Source organism: Uloborus diversus, chromosome 7 (genome assembly GCF_026930045.1).
Source record: "Uloborus diversus isolate 005 chromosome 7, Udiv.v.3.1, whole genome shotgun sequence".
In the NCBI taxonomy this organism is placed as follows: Eukaryota; Metazoa; Arthropoda; class Arachnida; order Araneae; family Uloboridae; genus Uloborus; species Uloborus diversus.
This window is the reverse complement of record NC_072737.1, coordinates 11,434,643-11,445,001: the sequence shown is the minus strand read 5'-3', so window position 1 is coordinate 11,445,001 and position 10,359 is coordinate 11,434,643.

Genomic DNA, 10,359 nt, shown 5'->3' with positions numbered 1-10,359 from the left:
GCTGTTTTGATCGCGTACGGAAGTCTCTGGAAAGTGAGGGGGATAAGAGTGGAGAATCTGTGGGAAATCGGTTTTCACTTCATTTTTTTTTTCACCCCTTCTGCTCGTAAAAACTACCGTTAGCATAGGCGGAAATGGGAACTGAGTGGTATCAAGTGCCAAAAGTAATGTTTTTTTTTTTTTAAATAATTTCATTTAGCATTGCAAGTGTTAAAATAGTGTAAAATAGAATGGAATTTTTGAGTGTTTTCATAACCATTTTCCAAACCGTTCATGAGCGGATCCAGCTTATGGTTTTGGAGGGGGTAATTTCCAAAGGGGGTCACAAGTGTCATTTTTAGGCATAAGTAGGGGGCTGGGGTAAATTTACCGAAATGTAGACCCACGTTTTACGCGGGTTTATTTTACGCTGTTTCGATTATACGCGGTTTAAGATTTGACACCTTAATTTTATTTTACGCCGATGAGTTTCGGTTTTACGCGGATGCGGCGATGCATACAGATGAATTTTTCCTCTCTTTAAAAATCCAAACCCCTAAAGATTTCAGATCATTTTGGCGTGCTAATAATCGAGCTTGGGCCACTGAACATATTTTATGCGATTGGTTCCAGAGCTCTTTCCATAAGTAAGGTTATTCAACTCACGCAGTTCAGAACTCACTGGAAGAAGAGCTTTTAGGAGTGACAAAAGAGGCCAAAACCAACGAAGATTCCGACGTCGGTGACACACAACCAAAAATGTTCACATTGAAAATTTTTGAAAAATTTCATGAACAATGAAAGGAAGAAGTATATCAAATATTTACTTAAAAAATAATTAATCAGGCGCAAAAGACAGAGATACACGAAATCTTGATGCTTTTCCAGCTAGGTCAACTGTATAAGTTTATGCGTTTTTGAGTATATGTTACAGTTAAAAAAATTCATATATCCTTCCCGAGTAAAAATGTTTTGATAAACGCCTTTTTATGTCATCAGTATCTTTTTTTTTTTTAATTCTTGTTTTCTTTGATGGAACGGTTTACCTGCATTTGGCTGTTGCTATTCGACAATCTTTACTTATAATAAAGCTGAAAGTCTGTTTGTCTGGATCTCTGTCTGTTACGCGCCTAGCGCCTAGACCGTTCTACCGATTTTCATGAAATTTGGCACAAAATGAGTTCGTAGCATAGGGTGAGCACCTCGAAGCGATTTTTCAAAAATTAGATTTTGTTCTTTTTCAATTTAATTTTAAGAACATTTTACCGAGCGAATTATCATAACATGGACGAACAAATTACCATAACGTGGACGAGAAAGTACCATATGTGACCATGGGCGAGCGAATTGGCGAGAAATTCATCATCCATTGTTTGTAAATATACAGGCGAACCAAATGACCTTAATTTTCTACTACGGGCAAAGCCGTGCGGGTACCACTAGTAAGTAATAAGCTCAAATCCAATACCACGTAGGTTAATGGATCATTGTAAGAGATTAATACAACGGTTAATATTTTTACGTATATGTAGTTTAAATTCCCTAAAAAAGTTGACAGCCACAGTTTTTATTTATTTATTTACTTTTTTTGAGAGGAATGAATTTTGTTTCAGAAACGAGCTGATGTGTGCATCACATGACTTCCTTTTACTCCAATCTAAAGATAATAGTACCTCGGAGTGAGCAAAGAGACACTTTAAATATTTTCACCCCAAGTTTGTTGCGAACCGAAGCAAAGAAAACGTTTTATACAGATAAATTTTCGCAATATTGATAATTTTAATGTGATTCAATGGTTAACTGTCTAAATATGGCCAAATTGAAACCAGATTTTAAAAAAAACCCGCCAAATTCGTCGCCAAGTTGGCGTCAAAATTTGGCGACCAAATGCTTAACGATATATTACCAAGTATTTGCCAAATTATAGCACCGCTTGAGTTTACATTGACATTAACAATGATTTTACCCCAAAAAGGTGTAAAAGACCCCCTTTGGGACATCCGAATGCAACCAAAAGAGAAGGTGCACAACTAGACCCCACTTGGAGTCTATGTACCAAATTTCAACTTTCTAGGACATACCGTTCTTGAGTTATGCCAGATACATACACACATACGCACATACGCACATACATACGTACATACGGGACTTCACGAGAAAAATCGTTGTAGGTAACTGAGATCGTCAAAATGGATATTTCGAGTGTCTATACGTTCTTAAGCACTTATCCACGTGTGGTCGGGTTGGAAAAAACGAGCTGATGTGTACATCACATGACTTCCTTTTACTCCAATTTAATGTCATTTCCTCATTATTGGCAGTTTTTATGTAATTCAATTGTTTACTCTCTAAATATCACCAACAGTGGCCATATTGAAACCAAATAAAAAAAAAATTTCGCAAAATTTGTCGCCAAGTTGGCGACAAAACTTGGCGACCAAAAAACTGGCGATGTATTGCCAAGTGTACGACAAATTATAACACCACTTGAGTTTACATCAAAATTAATAATGATTTCCTCCCCCCCCCAAAAAAAGGGGCAAAAGACCCCCTTAGGTACATCTGAATGCAACCAAAATTAAAGGTGCACAACTAGGCCCCACTAGGAGTCTACGTACCAAATTTCAACTTTCTAGGGCATACCGTTTTAGAGTTATGCGAGATACATACACACATACACACATACACGCATACACACATACGCACATACGCACATACATACGTACATACAGACGTCACGAGAAAATTCGTTGTGATTAACTCGGGGGTCGTCAAAATGGATGTTTCGGGTGTCTGTAGGTTCCTAGGCATATATCCACGTGTGGTCGGGTCGAAAGAAAAAACTCAACATTCATTCGGGGGTGGGCAAAATGGAAATTAAGGCCGATTTTTGAGTGAAATTTTTTTCGCGAATACAATACTTCCTTTTTTGTAAAAGGAAGTAAAAAGGAATAGTTGGAAAGATCAAAATATTTAATCGGAGGTTTTATTTTAACGATTATTGTTTTAACGTGTAGGCGTGAGCGCAATAAATGATAGTAGCAATTTCTTAAAAATGATGAATTGCTGCTTTATTTTCAAATCACAACTTAACGATCAGAAATTTTTCAAAGGAAGTGAAGTTTCAAGATGTAGCGATATATAGGTATAGGTGTTACTTACTGCGTGTTCGAACTCAAACCAAACTTGATAAAGTTTTGTTCGGTGTTTTTCAGTTATTTAAAAGAAGAAATAAAAAGAAAGATGTCATTTATTTTGAACATCTTTCTTTCTAATTTTGAAAACTTTCATACACTTTCCAATGTATCAACTTACGCTTCCTATAAATTATTTTTTTAATAAAAATGTAATTTAATGCTGTTTTTTTACTTCCTTTTACAAAAAAGGAAGTATTGTATTCGCGAAAAAAATTTCATTCAAAAATCAGCTTTAATTTCCATTTTTATCACCCCCGAATGAATGTTGAGTTTTTTTTCCCGATCCGACCACACGTGGATATATGCCTAGGAACCTACAGACATCCGAAATATCCATTTTGACGACCCCAGAGTTAATTACCACGAATTTTTTCGTGACATCCGTATTTACGTATGTATGTGCGTATGTGTGTATGTGTGTATGTATAACTTAAAAAAGGGTATGTCCTAGAAAGTTGAAATTTGGTACGTAGACTCCTAGTGGGGCCTAGTTGTGCACCTTCCCTTTTGGTTGCATTCGGATATTCCTAAGGGGGTCTTTTGCTCTTTTTTGGGGGGAAATCATCGTTAGTTTCAATGTAAACTCAAGTGGTGTTATAATTTGTCGGATACTTGGCAATAAATCGCCAGTCTTTTGGTCGCCAAGTTTTGTTGCCAACTTGGCGACAAATTTGGAGTTTTTTTTTATTATTTTGGTTTTAATTTGGCCACTGTTGGTGATATTTAGAGAGTTTACAATTGAATCACATTAAAATTGCCAATAATGGGGATATGACATTAGATTGGAGTAAAATGAAGTCATGTGATGCACACATCAAAAAATCGTTGTAGGTAACTGATATCGTCAAAATGGATATTTCGAGTGTCTATACGTTCCTAGGCATATATCCACGTGTGGTCGGGTCGGAAAAAAAAACTCAACATTCCTTCGGGGGTGAGAAAAATTTAAATTAAGGCCGATTTTTCGAGTGAAATTTTTTTCGCGAATACAATACTTCCCTTTTTTGTAAAAGGAAGTAAAAATATATTAAGATCGACTGCAATTTTTGAATGATGCAAATCAAGAAATCATGTACTTATTTTATTTCATACTTTTTAGTGCGAACCAAGCTTAGAACTGGTCTATAGGATTAAAAAATAGTCTTTACATTTTATGTTTATTTTTGTCCTCCCTAAATGTGAGCACTATCAAATCAAATTTTGCGCCGCACATGGAACAATGCAAACCCACGCGAGTAAAGCGGAAACAGCTGTCGTCTGCTGTTGATGAAAAATGCTTCGGAGTCGAGTTGGGAGATTCCGGAATAACATTTGCTCGCTGCAGATTGAATCCGAGGATGAATAGATGAACTGATCTATTTAGCACATGAATACATGTTAAACAATTCAAAAGTGCACTCAGTGTTTCACATTCACACATGTGCATGATAAACCGTTGCAACATAATTAGCACGTATTGGAAATTCTTTCGAAATATAATAGCTCTTGTTGACTATGCAAATAAAAAAACTGGAAATGGTTTCAAGTTTTGTTAAAATCATACTAATAATGATAACAACAAAAAATAATAATTACAAACATGAAAGTGAAAACAATTGTCGATAATTTCTCAGTGCGAAAGAGCTTAGGAAGAATAGTGCAAATGGAACTGCCTCTTACAAATGCATGGAGCCGCACAACTTTAAACAGCTATTTCTCATTTTGAACTCAGCTGCAGATGCGATTTTTGCGCTTAGCACGGCAGCTCACAGACGGGGAGGGGGGGGGGGCATTATGGCGCAAGTTTGGGGGGGGGACGCTATCAAAATGGGGGGGAGGTATTATTTTTTTATTTATTTATTTTAATGTTTTTTTTTTTTTAATTTTAACTATTTATTTTATTTTATTCCGTATACATTTTATTTCATTACTTTATTCAGTTTGTGTGCGTGTTTATATGTCATTGGCGTAGCACAGACCTTTTCTTCATAATGAAATAACAATAAACATAAATAACAATAATTAATAATATATATAAATAAATAATTAATAAAATAAAATAAAGAGAGTAAAAATAAAAAAGGGAAATAATTTTTTTTGGAGGGGGAGGGAGAGGAATTAGCGCTATCGCACGTGGGGGGGGGGGATTGGCACCCCTGCATGGCAGTATACTAAAAGATGAGAATGAAAGTCCGATCTAAACTAAATATGAAGTTCATGCTGTCTGAGTGGAAAATTTTTTGAACGAGTTCGAGAAAGGCCTCGTTCTACACAAGTGTCTTAAAATATCACCAACAAAATTGCTCCGTTTTATCGCAAGTCCAAAAAACAAGTTTGAACACAATCTGCGATGATGAGATTACATCATGACGCATGGTTATGAAACTGCTTCGAAAATTCAGTTGACTATCATGAGAAATGAACAGGCGAGAGATAACGAATCAGATTCGATAAAACCATTGAATGACATTTATTTTAGGTTTAAAAACTTGCAATAATTACTAGCAATAATGTTTTTACGGATAATGAATGTTCCAGTAGGAAAAAAAAAAAAAACAAGAAAAGATTGTTTACCCTGATCAAAATTTTAATAGGAGTCATTCCATTTCAAATCAGGCAGGCAGGTATGAAAAGTGTTATATGACCATCACCGATTTTTTTGAAAAAAATACAGTAGTTACAACTAAGGTACATATGAACTATCCCAAAAGGATTTTGCAAGAAAATTTTTTTTTCTTCAGTTACAGCCTATTAAAATTCTGCACAAAATCCGCCATTTTGGAAAAAACCGGCAAAACACTCAATTTGAAATGGACACTATTTCAAAAGTATTTAACCTATTCGAATAATTCTTTTTTCTAAAAATAAATAAGGACCCATATATCTTCTAGACATCGTTTTTGAAAGTTTAGTTAGGTTTTTTGATAAAGAAAAAAATTCATTTTTGCCGCGAAAAAACTGCATTTTTACCAATTTTATGATTTTTTTTCTCCATGAAAAAAAAGTTTTTTTTACTAAACGGAGATGGTAGTCTAAAGCCCTTATATGATAGTTTCATAACATATTTTATTAGAATCCTTGAGTGCATACAGCCTCGTAAATAAAATTTGAAATTTTGAAAATTTTCAAAAATTAGCGATTTTTGAAGTGATTTTACTCAAAAAACCCATTTTTTAAAAATCTAAAAATTGGCTCATTTGTACCCCATATAATACTTAACTAGTGGATAGACACTGCATTCGGTATTTTTTCCCATAAAATGTTTTCTGATTTTTTGAAAGTGACCTTATCGCCCATGGCATGCATGTAAAATAAAAATGTATAATAATTTCAGTCATTAAAAATCTGATTATATTAATGCCTAATAGCTACAAAAACGGTGCACTTTATCAGGAACAACTAAAATCTTACCGACTTTTAATAATATATCAGTAACAAACTGCTTTTGATGATCCAGTCAATTCGTCTTTTTGTAAGACTCTGCGTAGTTTATAGGTAGAAGAGCCTTTGGTGATTATATTAATGACTAGCTATGATAATGATGTACTTTATCAGTAACAGTTAAAATCTTTCCTTTTTTTTAATAAATATTAGTTTATTTCGTCTCCAAAGCTATGCATTCACCATTACTTTCATATGCAGCAACAAATCATATTTTTTCTCTTTCAATAGTTATTCTCTTCAACTCAATTACACGACAGGGGAAATCATCAAAGGGAAGAACAATACAATGCATTTAAAACGATTAATTTTAATTTCGTGCTTTGGTTGTCATTGGCGAATGTTGTCACATAATTTTTGGATCGTACCTCGTATGATTACTTTTATATAAGAATATTTATACTAAATTCAAACCGTAAAACTCACTTGTAGTTTAAGAATTTAAAAAGCCCACCTGTTTTATGAGAGAAGTAATCAATTGAACGTGGTTGGAAGTTGAGGTAACCAAACAGATCTCACTAAAGGTGACTATTATAGCCAGGGATCCAATTTCTAACAAAAGAAGTGCAGGATCCCTATAGTCTTCAGAACTTGCTTTAATGCTTAAGTGGCCTGAATTCGGTCAAAAATACAAAAATTCGAGTAAAACAAATTAGGAAGTATGGGAGCTCAGCTCCCATAACAATTAGGCGCTGATCAACAGAAAAATATATTTATATAACGAAATACAAAAAGGCGAATTGACTGGGTCATCAGATATTTTGAAAAAAAAAAAAAAAAAAACTACTGGGTTTTATTCAGAATGGCATAGGAATGATGTGAAAAAAAATTGGACTTCATATTCGAATTCAGTTTTGCGTTATTTTGGTTTTACTACAAAATTTCAAGGTGTACGAACGCTTTTGGGAGCCACTGAATTAGTCATTAATATAATCACCAAAGGCTCTTCTATCTAAAGGCTACACACAGAGTCTTACAAAAAGACGAATTGACTGGGTCATCAAAAGCGGTTTGATATTGCTATATTATTAAAAGTCAGTAAAATTTTATTTGTTGCTGATAAAGTGCACCATCATTGTAGCTATTAGGCATTAATCCATTAATATGATCAGATTTCCAGTGACTGAAATTATTAGAAATTTTTATTTTACATGCATGCCATGGGCGATAAGGTCACTTTCAAAAAATCATAAAGCATTTTATGGGAAAAAATACTGGATGCGGTGTCTATCTACTTGCTAAGCATTATATGGGGTTCAAATGAGCCAATTTTTAGATTTTTAAAAAATGGGTTTTTTGAGTAAAATCACTTCAAAAATCGCTAATTTTTGAAAATTTTCAAAATTTCAAATTTTATTTCCGAGGCTGTATGCATCCAAGGATTCTAATAAAATATATTATGAAACTATCATATAAGGGCTTTGGACTGCCATCTCCGTTTAGAAAAAAAAACTTTTTTTTCATGGAGAAAAAAAATCATGAAATCGGTGAAAATGCAGTTTTTTCGCGGCAAAAATGAATTTTTTTCTTTATCAAAAAATCTAACTAAACTTTCAAAAATGATGTCTAGAGGATATATGGGTCCTTATTTATTTTTAGAAAAAAGAATTATTCGAATAGGTTAAATACTTTTGAAATAGTGTCCATTTCAAATGGAGTGTTTTGCCGGTTTTTTCCAAAATGGCGGATTTTGTGCAGAATTTTAATAGGCTGTAACTGAAGAAAAAAATTTTTTCTTGCAAAATCCTTTTGGGATATTTCATTTGTCCCTTAGTTGTATCTACTGTAATTTTTTCAAAAAAATCGGTGATGGTCATGTGACAGACCCTGCCTGATCTGAAATGGAATGGCTCAGAGGTTTTTTTTTAGAAAATATTTCAAGGTGCATTTAATTATTTTTGTGGCATCGAATAATTTTTTAAAGACAAATTAACATTAAAATATCTTTCAAAGACTCTTACATAGGCAACATTACTTTTTTTAAATAACTACTCCCTAAATGGTGAGCTAATGAAGTACTCTCAATTGCTCTGAAACACGTATCTAATAACTCAAAGAAAACACACACACACACACAACGACCATTTTGAATTTGTCGACTACATAAATTAGGCTTCAAGAACAAAAATCTAGCATCCAGCCCCTGGCATTCATTTGAATTTTGACGTCATGAATTGAAATTATGATTTCGTAATCACGAACTGCGATAGCACCCTACTCGTCGGGTTTCTCATTTCTACAAATGGAGCTTCTATCACAGTCACAATGGCGAGAAACATAATTTGAATTCAAGATATCAAAATTCAAATGAATGCCAGGGGCTGGATGCTAGATATTCTGTGCTGGATGTTCCTATTCCTATTCAGAGTCACAACTGACTACAACTGTATTTATGTCGAGGACTGCATACTAAGTGCCTTGCCTTCATTATTTTATATACCGATAGATGGCAGCACCATCACCGGATCGAACAGTTAATAAGAATTTAGAACTAGTCCAGGAGCTAATAGCTACCTGGTGCTAGCACCCCCAGAGGTATCGTTTCACTTGGAGGACATTGAGACCACGAGCCTATTTAACGTCGCCCAGTCCCCTTTAATGACGGCGGTGGGTCTTCGACCATCGAGGTTCGAACCCAGGACCCTCCGGCCCCGAGTCCGACACTCTACCGATCGGTCCCACGGCCCGACTTGGATGTTGAATGCTGTTTTTGTCTGAAGAGGGTTGTGTTGAGTCGAGAGGGTCGGATGCTAATAAAGTTGATTTTGGGGGACATGGAAGCCATCGCCCAGTAGGAGAACCAGCGGGTGGAGGTCCGTGGACCTCAGAAGTGCCCCGGAACGCCAACTGCAATCAAGTAAGGACAATTAGCAATTCGTGATTGCGTCAATACCTCTAGGGGTGCTGGATCAGGGGTTGCTCGACTCCTGTTCTGAATTAAAAAAAATAATAATGAATAAATTAAAAAAAAAACAACTGTCCTCAAGGACCCATCAACCGGTTAAATCCCATAGAGTACGGGAACCCTTGAGTATAGTGTAGTATGAATAAAGAATTTAAATATTGTTGTGGATTATTGGAGGTTCAAACTTCTCGGTTGAGAATAGCAAAAGTCTTCAGCTTGCGTTCGCATATCTTATCAACAGTAGCAAAGGAACTAAAGCAAAAGTCCTCTCAGCCATCGAGGCTCCGCTTTTACTTAAAGATAACATGCTATTTTTTCTCTTTTCTTTTCTTTTTTTTTTGAGCAATCTCGATTGCTAATTGTTTTTTTCACTTGACCGTCCTTGACGTTCCGGTTCCTTTTTGAACCCCATCGTCCTCTGCAGGCGCGGCTCCTCCGGTCCTGAGCAATGTCGCCCGGAATCCGCTTCTCCTGGTCGGTGGTGTCCATATCCTATACACATGCACGCTCATACAAATACACATACATGGTCACACAAACACGCGCCTTTACACACACGCGCGAATGTGCATTCACACAGGTCTACGCACACGCACAAGCCTAGAGATACACAACTATACGCACGTAACCACTCAAGAGGAGGGGCTGGCTTGGGGGGACAAGAGCAGTTTCTAGAAACAATAACTCCAATGAGTAGGGTCCTGTCGCAGCTTGTGATTGCGAAAGACATAATTTGTATTCAAAATTTCAGAATTCAAATTAATTATTTTTTTGTTTTGTTTACAAGGGGTTTTCGGTTCTCGTTAGCTCGGACTCCTACTGTCACTAATAGCAAACTAGGAGGCTCCGCCACTTGCT